This window comes from Vigna angularis, chromosome 3 (assembly GCF_016808095.1).
Source record: "Vigna angularis cultivar LongXiaoDou No.4 chromosome 3, ASM1680809v1, whole genome shotgun sequence".
Lineage (NCBI taxonomy): Eukaryota > Viridiplantae > Streptophyta > Magnoliopsida > Fabales > Fabaceae > Vigna > Vigna angularis.
This window is the reverse complement of record NC_068972.1, coordinates 31,268,240-31,285,823: the sequence shown is the minus strand read 5'-3', so window position 1 is coordinate 31,285,823 and position 17,584 is coordinate 31,268,240. Positions and strand designations below refer to the sequence as shown.

Below are 17,584 nucleotides of genomic sequence, written 5' to 3'. Positions count from 1 at the left end.
CTTCCGTTGTCCAATGATTTGCCCTTACCCTTCTACAAATTTCCAGCCATGCACTCCTTTCTCCCCTCAAGGCTCTCACGTCTGCACTATCTTTTTGCTTATTAACAACTGTGTGTGCCCTTAAAAAAATAATAAATGCTCCTTAAGCCCTTATTCAAACTGTCATTCATTCATCTTAAACAATCATCTCCACCAACAAGCTATATAATTGAGTATAACACACATACAATAACATGTGTTGCACTTGTTAAAATAAAATAGATGGATAACACAAAAAATAATCTCTAATCAAGAATCAAACACATGACCACTTAGCTCATCAAAGAGCTTTCACAACCTGAGCTACACAACACCTTGTGAAACATGTGAATTACATTAATAACATACTTAAGTCTTCTTAGGTATTACAAGGCCAAAAAAGCCCACAAAAAAATATTTTATCAAGAAACCCATAGGATTAAATATCCACAAAGCCTTATGGGTCAAGGTCAACTTTTGGGCCTTCCTTTTTAGCATGAGAAAAGTATAATAATAAACCACATATATGAAAATAATTAGATATAAGTAAAAAAAACTATGATTGTTGCACCATGAGGAACACCATGGGTAACACAATAATTAAATATAAATATAGAGTACATAGACAAAGCAATAATAAAAACAATCACGTCCACACTAGCACAAATGCTGCACAAATAAGTTCAAGAACATAAAATTATAATAAATTAGGGATCCATATCATAAATATAATATAAAACAAATTTTTCATAGTATACCAAATAAAACAAAATATTGCAGACCTCTCTAATATGTTTGTTGAATTGAAATCAGAGTCATAATTGACAAAAAAAAAATGTCTATATTTGTGAATCATCATAGAGCTTCTCTAGAAAACGAAGCACAGTAGTCTTTTTCTAGAAATTAAGTTGAACATCATTTTCTAGAACCCTAAGAACAATCATAGGAAATATACTTCAATTTATGCTTTTAGTCCAACTCTAATCTTGATACCAAACTAATGAAGATGGAGCAAGATAGCTGAAAAACGATTAAAAGAGTTGAGGCCTTGTTCTTCAACAATGATAAACATAAGAATTGTTTGATGGCACCCAAAAAGACAGTGACAAATAAAATTTAAAGATCATATGTTCCATATGATAAAAGAAAATCATACAACGTCAGTGTGCACATATTTAATTAACTTATTGATCTCACATATCAACTTAAACAATTACCTCTTACTTTTAATTCATCCAAACTCTATAACAAATTTAAATTTAGAACTAATAACATATCCAAATCCTACACTATAAACTTCAGAAAACATATGGTACTTACTAAAGAATTGAATTTATTTGCAATCATCTCAAGCACATTAGTATCTTTAATCCACTACATTGCCTTCACATGACTTACATACATATGTTCATCAACACCAATCAAGAGTATCAAAACCTGATATTTCAAAGAAAAATTACCAATAAAATTTCAAATGTACAAAAACATAACACATACAATAGAGAGGAAAAAAAATTCACACCAATGAAAGTAATTGATTCTTAAATCTAAAAATACTAATTGCCATGCAGGTGTTTAGGCGTTAAATATCAGTAAAACAAAGATTTGAACTTACATAAGCAAAGATAACCCTTAATAGGCGAGTATAACAATTTAAGATAAAATAAATGTGGAAAACCCAACCTCCATGATAGATGCGATAACATAAGTTGAATAAAGATTTCTCATCAACTATAGGTGAACCAGGGGTCTACATTAAAGTTCAACTCTATTCATAGACTAATCTTTTGTAATAAAAAACATTGTAAGGATATGTTTCTAGTTTCATTGTAATGACATGCATTTGTTCCCCTACTTTAAACATTGCAAGGCTCGAACATGCTTAAAGAACACTCGACAAAGCAAAAACCTATGGAGCAATTTCGAGCCTAGGCTCAAAGCAAAACCTAGTCAATAACTATAGAGGGAACCTCTTTGAAACATGACATTTTTGTGACCATTTCCATTGTTTAAGGTTTAAATAATATTTGAGGAGTGTTGGAGATCCATAATAACCTAAGTTGAAGGGAACCACTATATTAATAGCATTATACAAGATAAAATACAAAGAACTCCCCTCTCAAATGCATTCTCCTTTCCCAACTCAATATCACCTATAGCACAATATGTGAATCACCTCACAATCTCAACCCAGAAAACAATCCCAACTTTCTATAAGCTTAGAGCAATCCCAACTCTAAAAACTAGAACACACGGTTCTCTTCTTGGATCTCAACAATAGGGAATACAATCCTCTTGATTGTAGATGAACATTGATCCATATAGAATACACCTTAAGTGCAAAATATGATAAGCAATCTGTAAGAACAACTTCTTTGTGAGAATCTTGATGAATTTCCTTCCAATTGAGTAATCTTGATTCTCCAAGAAGATTAGAACACTTCTGCAATTAATTCTCAACAAACAAATTAGTTATGAAATTGTAAGATCATAAAATCATGTTGAAGAAGAGAGCAATGCGTCTATTTATAGAATTATCAAACTTTGACGCAGTTTAATCGATTATGCTTTTAATGTAATCTGTTAAGTTTTTCCTTCTGCTTTAACATTTTTACATCTGTATCAGATTTAACAGATTAAATGGAGCATATAATCGATTATAGAAATCATACAAGCCAATAACTAACAAATATGACCGTTATAGACAGTTATAACTTTTAAAGGAAAAGATTTTCACAAGATACGTAATTTAACCGATTAGGAAAATAATGTAATCGGTTAAATTCCATAGTTAAGCAAATTTAAAAACATTTTCCATTTAAAACACATCAATGCACTCATCAAACATATCCTAGCATACCAACGTGTTTTAATCGATTATGTAATTAGTGTAATCGATTATTTCATGCAGATATGCAATGTACAATGTGTTTCAATCAATGATTCATTTCCAATCAATGAATGCATATACCAATCGGTTCAAGCACAAACACAAATATAATCAAGCAACAATTTTGTCATTTTGTTGTGCAAGAAACTATAAAACATTTCTTTTGTTCAGCATCAAAAACTCATATGTGAGATGGGTTTAGCTAAACATAGCTCCCCCTATGAACAATCTCCCCTTTTTTTAATGATGCACAACAAGAAATATGTTTTCTAGTTACTCTCTCCCTTTGGGCATTAGTAAAAAAATGACAATTCAAGTAACATGGAAATAAAGTGCTAAGAGATACATCAAAATGAAATCCTTGCAAACCATAGAAGAATGTGATGCCCCCTATCATTAAGCAATGTAGCACTTAACCAAAATGAGTAGTGTAAGATTTGTAACAATGTAAATCAGAGCTCAATTAATCATATTGAAATCATTATAATAGTATAAGAATGTGTACATATCAGAGTACATATATTGATTTCAAAAGAATCATGTAATATCATGTGCAATTTGCAAGTACTCAATATGATTTATGCAAATGAAATGAAGCACAGAGTATAATTGCAGTGTCAATGTATGATACTAGATAATACAACAGTAGAAAGTTTATAAAAGTTTAAGAAATTCTGCAACGGTGGTGCCTTTTTCAAAATGAAGCATATGTATTAATTTTCAAAACATTTTTTATCAATATGCAACATATGATATGAAAGATATGCTTAATATGTATAGAATGACAGTTATAACATGTTAAGCAATGAAGATAAGTAGTTATAAATATGAAAACCAGTTTAATACCATTTAATCGATTGCATTATAAATGTAGTAGATTAAAATAACAGTAGAACAAATTCTTTAACAGATTATGGATCTGTTTAATCTGTTAAAATTCGTGATGATGATCAATTACACAGTTTTGATCTTCTAACCAGTCAAGATCATTGTATAACATGCAAAACACAACTTTCTTGATAGAGTACAATGTAAGTACCAATTAAACAAGATAAAATCAATAGTTGTTAAGCAATATAAGTTGTGAATGAATATGTGCAAGTCTTTTATGCCACAACTAGGGCTCATCTTCTTTGGACAACAAACAATCACAGATTTAAAAGAAGTCTTTTTAAAATCAACCATGTATATGTTGTTACATTTCTTGCCAATCAACACAAGTTCATTTGAAGAAGCATGACAAATTAAACAATGATTTGGCTCAAATGTAACTTTCAATCCTCTATCACACAGTTGACTAATACTAAGCACATTATGTTTCAGCCCATCAATAAGTAAAACATTCTCAATAATGTATGATGAAGGTGTTTGTATTTTACCAATACCAACAATTTTATCCTTATTATTATCCCTATATGTAACATGACCACTTGTTTTGTAGGATAGGATGATGAACCTTGTAGGATCTGCGGTCATATGACTTCTTTTTCACCCTTTTCTTCACTGGTTCCAGCCTGTGCAGTTTTTGCCATCATGCTCAAATATGTTTGTTGTTCTGAGTGATTGCAGTCAACTTCACTGCCTTCATTTTGCTCTGAATCTTGGTCTTTAGAGTGCTTTTGATTTTCTACAAGATTCATGTCAGATTTCCTTTTACTCGTCAAGAATTTCGAGAACCTTTCTGCCATTAAGTCAATTTCTTCATCCTCTGGATTTTCTGCAAGTTTTAGGATGTTGATGGCTCTTTTCTCCATTTGATTTGATTTCTATGGTATTCCTGTCTTAATAGGCTCACAAGAATTGTTAATCACAAAACTCCATACATCTTTGCCTATTGAATTCAAGAAACCATCATCAATTACACTTTTGGTCATGGTTTGCGACATATTGACCATCAGGAATGATTTAATCGATTATACTTAAAACCTAAAGGATTAAAATTCGAGTAAAATTTGAATTCCTAGCTCTGGTCCCAATTGTAGAAAAAGTAGTGCCAATAATCTCAACCAAGAGGAGGGGTGAATTGGTTAGCCCTTTAAAAAATTGTTCTTTCAACAGCTTTTCAAAATCTGAGATTTTCTTGGAATACAATCAAACAAGTATATGAACAATAATAAAAGAGAATGAATAGAAAAATCAACACAAAGATTTATACTGGTTTAGTCAAGCCTACATCCAGTCTTCCTTCAGCAACCTAAGTTGAAGGGAACCACTATATTGATAAAGTTATACAAGCAAGAATACAGAGAACTCCCCTCTCAAATGCACTCTTCTTTCCCAACTTAATATCACCTATAGCACAAGATGTGCATCACCTCAAAATCTCAACCCAGAAAGCAATCCCAACTTTCTGTAACCTTAGAGCAACCCCAACTCTAAAAACTAGAACACACACGATTCTCTTCCAGGCTCTCAGCAATAGGGAACACAATCCTCTTGATTGTAGATGTACATTGATCCTGATAGAATACACCTAAAGTGCATAATATGATCATCAATGTGTAAGAACAACTTCTTTGTGAGAATCTTGATGAATTTCCTTCCAATTAAGTAATCTTGATTCTCCAAGAAGATTAGAACGCTCCTGCAATTAATTCTCAACCAACAAATTAGTTATGAAAGTGTAAGATCATAAAATCATGTTGAAGCAGCCAGAAATGCGTCTATTTATAGAATTATCAAACTCTGATGCAGTTTAATCGATTATGCTTTTAAGGTAATCTGTTAAGCTTTTTCTTCTACTTTAACATTTTTACATCTGTATCAGATTTAACATATTAAATGAAGCATATAATCGATTATACAAATCATACAGGCCAATAACTAACAAATATGACCATTATAGACAGTTATGGCTTTTCAAGAAAATGATTTTCAGAAGATACGCAATTTAACTGATTAAGAAAATAATGCCATGGATTAAATTCCACACTTAAGCAAATCTGAAAACATTTTCCATTCAAAACATATCAATGCACTCATCAAACATATACTGACATAACAACGTGTTTTAATCAATTATACAATTAATGTAATAGATTAAAACATAGTTGTTTTGCCCTTGTAAAGCATATACTGAAATATGACGAAATTTAATAGATTATGTAAACATTGTAATTGATTATTTCATACAAATATGCAATGTGTAGTGTGTTTCAATTCATGATTCATTTTCAATCAACAAATACATATACGAATCAGTTCAAGCATAAACACAAATATAATCAAGCAACAATTTTGCCATTTTGTTGTGCTAGAGCTATAAAACATTTCTTTTGTTCATCATCAAAAACTCATATGTGAGATGGGTTTAGCTAAACATAACTCCCTCTATCAACAACAAAAAAACAATTAATAGTGGGATCAATGTTAAAGGGTCTTGTAGAAGCAGGTGAAAGTGGTTTTTATGGGGTCATTCAACACATATATGAATTGGAGTACGATACTTCAAGTTATTCTAAGAAAGTAATTGGTTTAATCCATAAGTAAAGGTACTAAGGGTGATCTACATATGGGATTGTAGATATTCAAATTGAAAAAAGATATGAACATTTTTATCCGTTTATTATTGCACACAATGCTAGACAAGTCTATTATTTACCATATCAATCGTTGTAGAAGGATAAATGTGATTGATGTGTTGCCATTAAAACAAAACCAAGGATTATCAAAGTCTATTGATGTGAAAGATGAATCAACCTATAAAGTAGATAAAATGTTACATGTGGATGAAACTATTAAAGTTTAAGGTATTTCTGGATTGTAGGATTTACAAGTTGAATTGGAAGAAGTAGACATCTTAAATAAGTGGATGCAGAATTAACAAAAGAATATGATAAAGAGGAATATTGCGAGGATGATTTTGATGTTTACTGTAACACCCCGATTTTTGAGATGTCACAGTGTAAACGTTTTTTTAAATCTTTCCGTAAAACATTCATTTGAGATAATCAACTTTATTCGATAAAAACGCGAAAGCAAAACATAACTATAAACGTCGTCTGAAAATTTCTGAATATCCTTTTTACATGAAAATACTAGGTCTGGAAACTTTTAAACGATAAACATAATTATAAAACCTGAACTTAAACTCTCAACTCTCGTCAGCTGCTCAGATCCGGTCATATCTAAAAGATTATCTACTCTCGTACAAGTACGATCATCGTAGGTGGAAACCACAACTACAACATTTCAAGGTGAGCAACCAGAAATATCATAACATACCACAAAACATATTTCATTTTAATCACAGAGTAATATAATCATATAACATATTCCATCGCAACATTAATATCATAGTCACACCATTCATAAACCAATTTTGTTTCCTTCTACTGTGTCGTCATGACCTGTTATCACTAACAGGAACTTGTTATCACTAACAGAAACCTGTTCTCACTAATAGGGCAATCCAAGTCGTCTTCCGTCGCGATTTTCGACCTATCTTCCCGACTTCTCAAGGACTAACGAATAAAAATACTGACACTACGCGCATCAGTCACTAGTGGAAAAAGAAGATTCCATAACGGATTATTATGATAGGTGAAATCCACCTATCATAATACATTGATAAGTGATAATTTTATAATAAAACTAAGATAAATTATGACGTATTTTAATAAACCTATCATAATATGTGTACTAGTAACATTTTTATAATAAAAGTTGTATGTATTATGATAGATGAAAAAGCTTCTATCATAATAAGTTTGACGTAATAGAAAAATAGAAATTATGGTAAAAAATATAATGATAGATATTAAAAGAACTATCATAATTGCATACCCCTCTTCTTTTCGTTTCCAAATTTAATTCTTGTCCTGAAGTCCCTACTCATTTTCGCGCACCCCTCTCTTCTCCATCTTGTCACATTTTTCTTTTCTCATCCTCGAGACTTCTTCTTCAACAGGACCATACATCTTCATTCTCTCTGCTTCTTGTTGATTTCGCATTCGTACATCACATAACCACATCTTCGTTCTTGTCTTGCGATTTTTCTCCAACTCTAAGCATCATCCTCTTCTCCATAATTTGCTTTCTATTTTCACCTTTTTCTTCGATTTCATCGATTAAATCATCGTTTATCACCTTTTCCACCGATTAAAACACCTTTTCTCTGTCCGTTCGTCATTTCTACCGTTCAATCTCGCCTTTGAACCGATTAATCGGTTCACCTAGGGTTTCCTCGAGTAGATTCCCATTACTGCAGTTTGTGTAATAAAAGAATAGGGTTTACGTATAACTTGATTGCTCCCGGTGACTCCGTCATGGCAGTTACTATTAGGTTCTATTTTCTCTCAATTCTTGCTTTCTTTGATTGCATAATCTGTTTTTCAATTTTCATATTTCTTTCGTTTTCTTGCTTGTTGTAACTTTAATAGGAAGGTTGTTAGAGAGGTCGCTCATGACGGTTGAGATGCAGAGCGCGTTAAGCTCAAACTGGAAATTAAAGTCGAAGAGGTATTTGTGCTATCAGTAGGATTTTTGTTCGGTTTTTCAAGTTGTGTTATCTTGATTTTGTTTTATACCAAGTTGCTGATTATGACAAAGAAGGTTCTATTCTGCGTGTTCGTGGAAAGAACATTTTAGAGAATGAACATGTCAAGGTAGTGAACTGTGACTGTCATCCAGATTTCTTCTCGAAATTGTTACTGCCGAACTTAAGTTTTCATTTTGTAACTCGTTGCATATAGGAGCTTTCCATACTCTAGAACTTGAACTGCAGCGACCGTTTGTGGTCAGAAAGGTATTTTCTCTTGAATCATTGTGCTTCTTGTTACAAATCATTTCGCATTGTTAAACTTGTGCTTCATATGCATATAAGCCAGGCCTTTTGCTTGTATCTATCGCTGTGCCATTATGGTTAGAATAGAAAATATAACCTAAGAAATGAGTAGTGAGGAATCTTTATGAAAATCACATTGTGATAGTTCGCACCCCACTGGTACCATTTTGAATCATAATTATTGAATATTATATTCTGCCTCTTTTAGGATGTTTGGGATTCTTTGGCTTTTATTTTTAATAGTCAATTAGGTGCTTTTATTTTTTGTATATTATTACTCCATTTTCATACTTTTAGGAAATACATAAAACATAAAAGTAACATTTATTTTTCCTCTGTACTCTGCTTGTTTTTGAAATGAAACAGAACACAGTAATGGAACCAATTTCCTACTTAAATTTGGGGTGATTTGGTTCTGAACATGGTCAAAACTGAATCCTTCTTAATTAATACATAATGATATATTTGTCATTAACCAACCATAAAATAAACTTAAACTATTAGGGGATTGCATGTGAATCTTTTTTCATACTACAGACTCTTAACAATCTTCATCCGCACTGGCAGCTTTAGCTAGACAATTAGATTGCCACTGCATGAACTTGTTGATAATGGAATTTAAACATTCTTTTAAAGTAGTCTTGTCAGAGCGGCTGCAGCGGAATGATTAGCGTAGAATAACAAACCAAGAGGGTTTTTAATACGAACCTGTCTTTTAATTTCTGATCAATTAAACTTACCAAGCAAATAAAAATAACAAATAAAAAGAGTAAGGTTGAGAGAAATTTACACAAATGATTTTATCCTGGTTTGGATCTTACCAATACTACATTCAGTCGCTTATCTCAAAACAAGATAAACACACTCCTTGTGAAAGTTCTCGCTCTATGCTAACATGCCAAGTTCTCAAAGCCACAACACAAAGGTTTAACAAACTCTACAACACTTATCACTGCACACTGCAGATAAGATTTTACGAAATACACTTATTTTATATTTTATATTTTGTATTTTAGAATGAGAGTTCCAATCAAATTTATAGAGATCTCACTCAAGGATACCTCCAAAAATCCATTGTCAACTAATTAACGTGTGATAATCAATTATCCAATTATGATAATTAATTATGTATTTAATGAATGCACAACGGTGCTTAAAAATTCTCATAATTGCTCATTATAATCAATTATGACTGTCATAATTGATTACTGATAATCGATTATTTGAGTATAAAATTCTGATTCAAAATAAATTTTAATGTAACCTAAGACAAACAATACATAGAATCAAATATAAACCACATCTTATACATAAATTTGCTAAATTATAAAAGCTTTAATATAAAAACAAGTCTTCTTGCAATAAGAGCACTTGAGACTTTGACTTTGAGATATCATCAAAATTTTGTTTTTTAGCTTTATGCTAACAAGCCTGTGATATGTTCTTCAGTTTTGAGACATCATTTTATCTGTCTTGCTTCAATGTTAGGAATACGAATAGAAGTTCTCCTGTACTACAATTGATTCTTGTAGAAGTATGCTTGTCAAATTTGCATTAGTTAACCAATCAATAGTACTTATTACTCATGTCGCATAACGGACTAATTTTTTCATTACTTATTTTATGATCTGGAGATTAGGAAAATGAAAATAGTGTAATTTTTCTAATTTTAAAATAAACAAAATATTAGTAAATTAGTAGAATAGGATGCATAACTTATGTTGTTGGTTCATCTCTTCCCTTATGCACACACTATGATCTCTCTCTGTATTGTGAGCTCCTTTAACCACGTTATGTTCCCTGGTCTTTTTTTACTCATTTATTACTATTTATTTAATTTAAAACTCCGTTTATGTTCATTTGTATTGTCTCAGGCTTTTTTGGGTATCACAGTCTATGTTGGTTTTGGAATCTAAAGCTACGGCTAATTCCTTGTTTAATTATTTCCAGTTGCATTTAGATTGTCCTTTAAATTTCCATTGTAATCCACTTGGCATTTAGTAGACTACTTTTAGTACATTAGAATAACATCTACAGAAAATTGTTCAGATTTAGCTTTAATACATTTATAGATTGATAAAAAAAATTAATACATTTATTACTGCAATTAATAAAGTTTTTTTTTAACCTAGGAGCTATATGTCGTGCTGCTGTGGTCAAGGGATTCCAATTAAACCAATTTGAGAGGCTTGGTGGTGGTGCTAACACTCTGAGTAAAAGATACTCTAAAGGTGATCTTGGAGCAGAAATTGTAGGCACATTTATTCTGGTTTAGTCAGTTTTCTCAACCACATGCAAAACGAAATGCTAAAGACTTGCATGTTCTTGTGAGCAATACTTTTCTATAATAATGCATCTTTTCTATTCAACTATATCAAATTAGTAATGTAACATTGTGTTCTATGATAATCTAATGATACACATGTGAATGTGCTAGATTTTAGCACCTTTGCCTATTGGTTTTGCTGTCTTTCTGGTGCACTTGGCTACAATTCCTATGACAGGAACTTATCCATGCTAGAAGTTTAGGCGTAACTCTCATATACAACAAGGACCAAGCTTGGTATAATCACGTGAGATAAAATTCATCCTTAAATTTGTTTAGAATTTTTCTTCTTTGGTGTGTCATTAAAATCCAAGTTAATTACGGTATATATATTGTACAAACAGAGCTAGCCTTCTGCAACAGCCACATCCTCCTAGCACTTTTTCACTTTGTTTTCTACTGCACCCTCCAAGTATGTTTGCTCTCTTATAGTCACCCTACCTTCTAGAATTGTGACTGTTCTGTCTCCTTTGTTTTAATAGCTTATTATCGTTACAAGCTCCCTCATGAAGGACATGATTAATAAGACTGGTATGTACAGGGTTTACCAAAATTATCAAAGCTACATGTTACAAAGGTTATAGCTAGAGTATAATATGATCTTGTGTGTCCTTATTTTAAATACTTATCTAACGGTTCATTACAAAATTGTTCTAACTTAATTATTTTATTTGTAGATCTTTAATGATTTACCTCGAATGGAAGTTCCGAACATTGAAGACATTAATACCAAGTAGACTTCTTTTATTTTAAGTGTTAGTAAATTGTAGAAACTTGACTACAATGTAGTATAGGTTAATGTTATATTTGGATTTAATATATGGTTTGATTTAGAAATTATGTATTAAATATTATTACATATTTGAATGTTTGAAATGAATTTCATTATGATAGTTTAATTGAATATGTTCATTTCATGTTATATTGATTATAAATTGATTGATGAGATTATAATACAGGAAATTAATTGTAAATTGAATGGATATGTCAAATGTAATAATGAATTTATTTTTTTACAAAACAAGTTTTTATGATAGGTGAACAATGTATGTAACAAAAACTTATTTCTGAAAAACATATATTATGATAAGGTGAATAATTACTTGTCATAATATATTTTACATATTATGATAGGTGAAAAAATCTACATCATAAAATGCTACGGATTATGATAAGTAAATTCAGCTGCATCATAATAAATTTGCTATATTATGACTTATAAGTGAAAATCTATCATAAACTGAACCTATTATGATAGGTGACAAAAAGTATATCAAAATATGCTGGACCTATTATGATGGAGTTTTATGTACATCATAACCTATTATGATGCCCAGAACTATGATGTCTGGTTACCTATCATAAGAAAGTGATTTTTCCACTAGTACACTATACTCAGCACGAGCTGAAGTCTTTTTGGGCGAGACATCCACATCCCTGCGCAGAGAAAAGTTACACTCGAATCACTATCTCTAAACGAGAGTTCAACACATTCTTAATGTAACGCAATACGAAAAGCTCACAGATGATTGATCACAGTACATAAAAATAACATAGTTTCATGTCCACATCGCATATCAATATACATTCTCAACAACATGTATTATCTTTTCTTTTATATTCTTTATCCTCTTCTTTGTTCAATCTCTCTTCTCATTTCTCTTCTTTATCTTTTATCTCTCTTTTCTCTTTTCTCTCTTTCTCTTTTCTTTATATTATTATATTGATATAATAAAAAAGTGTTAAAATTTGTATTTTTGAATTACTTCAATACTATTTATATTAAATATTTTAAATAATCTTATTTTTATATTCAAATAATTTAATTATGAAGTTTTATTTTTAAAATTATATTTAATTGTTCTGTATTCAGGAAATATCAATTTTTTTATCTAATTTGAAATTTAGAATATTTGAATTGAATTATACAAAAAAACATTTAAGAAAAATTGAATGAAAGAAATTAAAGTTCTAAATATTTCAATTTATTTGTTGACAAAATAGTGAACCGTAACATTCAATATAAAATTACTGAGAATAAAATAGTTGTATTCCCAACTAATAATCACTTTAAAATAGTTTCATAGAATAATTTTATAAAAAAATATTAGAATGTCTAATAATAACGTATAAGTTGGTTTTTAATAATTAAAAGAATTTAAAATTCTAAGAATGAAGGACAAAACAATTTTCAACTCCTTAAGTTTTTATAAATAATTTAAATATATTTTCAACTTTCATACTCTCATATTATTTAGGAGTGAAGATGTTAAGATGTCGACAAATGTACGAATTGTATCAAGTAATATTAAATGGTAAGATCAAGTATCGTATCCCATAAGACTCACGACACTAAAGAGTTATGTAATTACTTAACTAATTAAGACTTTGAAGAACAATTTAGGGTTTTTAAAAGAAAAACAAGAAAGTAAATATGAATGCAATTTTGATCAATTGAAAAGAAATGCAAAAGTGAATGATGATGTTTAAACTATGAGATGAAGATGTTGTTGGGGTTTAGATTTCACCTAATCATTCTCATGCATATATGAATTCTTCTTCTTTATTAATTTTTAATGTCACTTTCTAAAGTACTTAGAAGTCGGTGTCTTGACGAAAAAAGTCTATCCTCAATTACTAGTTTACAATGTTTTGTCTCTCTATTAATTAATTTTGCATTACGAACAGAAGCTTAAGACAACCAAGCGTTCTATCCTTATGTCTAGGCAATAGTTCCCATGGGAGAAATTCCCTAGTTCTAGGTTTCTCTGTATGTGTCCATATCAAAGAAAATCAATAATCATGCCATGAATGAGTTAAACATAACAAACATAGAGCAAAGGAGAATAACCCTAACAATTAATGAAAGAAGCATAAATAAATTGGAATCAATTCAAATACATGAGAGTTTAGAGGTTACATCTTCCCCAACAACAAATTGAATTTAGTTCCCCCTTGTCATGGAGAAACTAGATGAACAATGGAATGATAATGAAAGATAAACCCTAAAAACCGAAAAGGAGAGCTTCTGCATCCAATTCTGCCTCTAGAGAGCTGAGAATATTTGAATTTGCGTCCCTTCTATCAAAAGATACCCTCTCTAGAACGTTCAAGTCCTTAAATAGGGTTGAATTGGGTCATGGGCAAACGTCGTCAGCGCTCAGCGCCCCTACTTAGGGCGCCCAAGCGAGCTTGCGAGAAGAATGGCGCTCTGCGCCCCAAGAAGGGCGCCCAGGCATGAAACGGTGCTCGAAGGCTGGCGCTCAGCATCCTTGAAAAGGCGCCCAAGCATGGCTGCGAGACTTCCGGTGCTGAGGGCTCCAGAAAAGGGCGCCCAAGCATCCTACGAGCTTCTGTAGTCTTCTCTTCTGGTGCTCTTTTTTTCCTTTCTGAGTTCCAACTCCTTGATATTTTAATCCTCTTCAAATTCATTCCAATTTCCTACAAAATAGAGGGAATTTAGTGATAAAATCCTCAAGTATAACCTAAACTCTCTTATTTACACAATAAGCTAAAAACATAAGTTCAAGCAAGCTTCTAAGTCAAAAAGGGTTATTTCAGTATCAAAATTGCATCACAAATAATAATATATTCAACCGTTATCACAACCCCAAAAGTATAAAAATTGCATCACAGATAACAATAACAAGCTTGTCTAGCCAATCTCTCCAACATTTGATCCATGAAAGGAAGAGGAAAGTGATCCTTCCTTGTAGCTTTATTCAACTTTCTATAATCAACGCACATCCTCCACCCAGTAACCGTCCTAGTAGGTATGAGCTTATTCTTGTCATTGTATATAATTGTCATTCCACTTTTCTTTGGCACCACCAGTACTGGGCTTACCCAAGCACTATCAGAAATAGGGTATATAATACCAGTCTTCAGAAGCTTTAACACTTCTTTTCTAACCTCCTCTTTCATCACAGGATTCAGTCTTCTTTGTGGTTGGGCAACTGGCTTATACTCATCTTCCATGATTATCTTGTGCATGCAATAAGTTGGGCTTATGCCTTTGAGATCTGAGATTGACCATCCAATAGTCCCTTTGTTGGCTTTTAATACTTCCACCAACTTTTCTTCTTCTTTGGAGGATAAAGAATTATTGATGATGACCGGCTTATTCCCACCTTCTTCTAAGAAAACATACTTTAAATGTGGAGGTAACATCTTCAATCCCGGTTTATTTTCCTTGACTTTTTCCTTGGTATTAATCTCTTCAATTTTCGCCTCATGAAGAGGGATTTCTTTCAATGAATCCAAGTCAGTCAAGCACTCATCAATCAATTCCTCTTTTTCCTCATTCAAATCTTTACATGCATCAATGAGCGTTTTCTCCAAAGGAGAAGAACAACGATCATCTTCTCTTGAATCATACATACTTCATCTAGTGCATCAAGATGAAAACACGCCTTTTGGATGAAACATGGCTTCAAACACGTCAAAATTCACTTCTTCATCTTGTACTCTCACCTTGAGTTTGCCATTTTCCACATCAATTAAGACTCGAGCCGTCTTCATAAAGGGTCTCCCAAGAATAAGAGGCAAATCAATATCCTCTTCCATCTCCATGATGACAAAATCCACCAGAAATAAGAATTTGTCCACTTTAACAAACACATCTTCAACCACCCCATAAGGATATTTAAGAGATCTATTCGCTAATTGGAGAGTCATCCGAGTAGGCTTGAGTTCCAAACCTTCAATTTTTTTAAACATAGAAAGCGACATTAGATTGATGTTGGCTCCCAAATCAATCAAAGTTCTTCCAACAGTTAACTTCCCTATAGTACATGGAATGATGAATCTTTATACTACAATTCCCTTGCACTTCAATAGTTTCTTCTTCAATGTATTTCCTCTTTTTCGTGAGAAGTTCCTTCAAAAATTTAGCATATGAAGGCATTTGCTGCAGTGCCTCAGAGAAGGGTATGTTAATCTCCAATTTCTTGAAAATTTCCATAAAATGCTCAAACTATTTTTCTTTCTCCTTCCTAGAATAATTCTTTGGGTAAGGAATGGGTTTTTCAAATGATTTTTTCTTTTTCTTCTCATCTTCTTCTTTTCTCTCCCCTCATCTTTCTCATTTTCTTTTCTCTCACTTTCTTCTTTTTCACTCAACCTCTCTTTTTCTTTTCTCTCTATTTTTCTCTCATCTAAGACCTTGCCACTTCTAGTAATGGCTTTACACTCCTCCCTAGGGGTAACTTCAATATTAGCCCCAAAATCTTCTATCTTCTTAACTAGTTGACCAACTTGTGTCTCCAACCTTCTAATTGCAGCTTCAGTGCTTTTGTGATTGGAGTTGGATACTTGCATAAGTTGTTGAAATGTGTCATCTAGCTTTGACATTCTGTCAGATAAGTAAGGTTGTTGCGGCCATTGTTGTTGTTGTGGTCTATTGAATTGCCCAGCTTACCCTTGACTCATACTTGGGTGAGGTTTCCACCCTTGGTTGTAATTACCTGGACGAAATTGATTACCTTGACCCATAAAATTGACTTCCTCTTGGGTAACTTATGGTATATCACATTGACCATTAATATGATCTCCACCGCATAAATTACAGAGTTGTTGTTGAACTTGTGAAATATTCTGCAACTCTTTTGGTAATATAGATATTTTCTTCATCAGAGTTTCCAGTTGTTGAGTCATAATCTTGTTTTGTGCCAACAGAGCATCTTGAGATTGTAGTTGTAGAACTCCTTTTTGTTGAAGTTGAGTTCTTTCATTGTGCATCTCATTATCATTTGTAGCCATATTTTTAATCAACTCATAGGCTTCCTTTGGAGTCTTGCACTTGATATTACCTCCAACTAAGGAATCCAACATCAATTTAGTCTGTGAGCTTAGACCTCCAAGGAATAGAATGACTACTGTAGGATCATCAAATCCATGAGTGGGCATATTCCTCAACAGGCCTATAAATTTGTCCCACTCTTGACCTAATGTCTCATCCATGCTCTGCCTGAAAGAAGAAATTTCTTGTTTACCTTTGTTTACTTTTGATTGTGGGAAGTATTTCTTTAGAAACTTTGCAACCACAGGTTCCCACTCAGTAAAGTTGTTCTTTGGAAAAGAGTTTAACCACATCTTAGCATTGCTTCCCAAAGAGAAAGGGAACAAGCTAAGTCTAATAGCTTCATCTGGCACGCCATTGATCTTCACAATATTGCATATCTCATTGAATGTGGCCAAATGCTCATATGAATTTTCATGTGATAATCCATTGAATCGGTTGCTCTTCCCCAATTGAATCAAAGCAGGTTTCATCTCCATATTTGCAGCATTAACCCTCGGCCTTGCAATGATATTAAAATGATGAGGGCCAATAACTATTGCATAATCTGCTAAGGTACGTCTACCATTATGCTCTTCAGCCATATTTTTTCTTTCCTGGTCAAATCTTTGAGGTGAAGACTGTAAAAGAGCCTCAGGAGAAGGGAAAAGTTCTTTGGACGTCCTATTCCTCCTTTTTCTTCTACTATTGTCCAGACCTGCAAGAAGAGGTTCAGAAACTTTCGTGCTTCTAGTCCGAATTGTACCCTGCATACACTAGAGAACA

The 17,584-nt window shown here is 32.3% G+C and overlaps 1 long non-coding RNA gene across 13 annotated transcripts; it reads left to right on the top strand.

Moving 5' to 3' along the window:
* Window positions 1–7,701: 7,701 nt before the first annotated feature.
* Window positions 7,702–11,941, top strand: LOC108326555 (uncharacterized). Of its 13 annotated transcripts, none has more exons than XR_008247679.1 (8): window positions 7,702–8,192; window positions 8,290–8,514; window positions 8,602–8,654; window positions 10,826–11,020; window positions 11,131–11,266; window positions 11,364–11,431; window positions 11,561–11,596; window positions 11,697–11,941. It is a non-coding gene; the product is annotated as an uncharacterized LOC108326555 (long non-coding RNA). The 13 variants fall into 13 exon arrangements; XR_008247678.1 differs by lacking the exon at window positions 11,561–11,596 and adding an exon at window positions 11,502–11,550; XR_008247680.1 differs by having other exon boundaries at window positions 11,502–11,596.
* The last annotated feature ends 5,643 nt before the right edge of the window (window positions 11,942–17,584 follow it).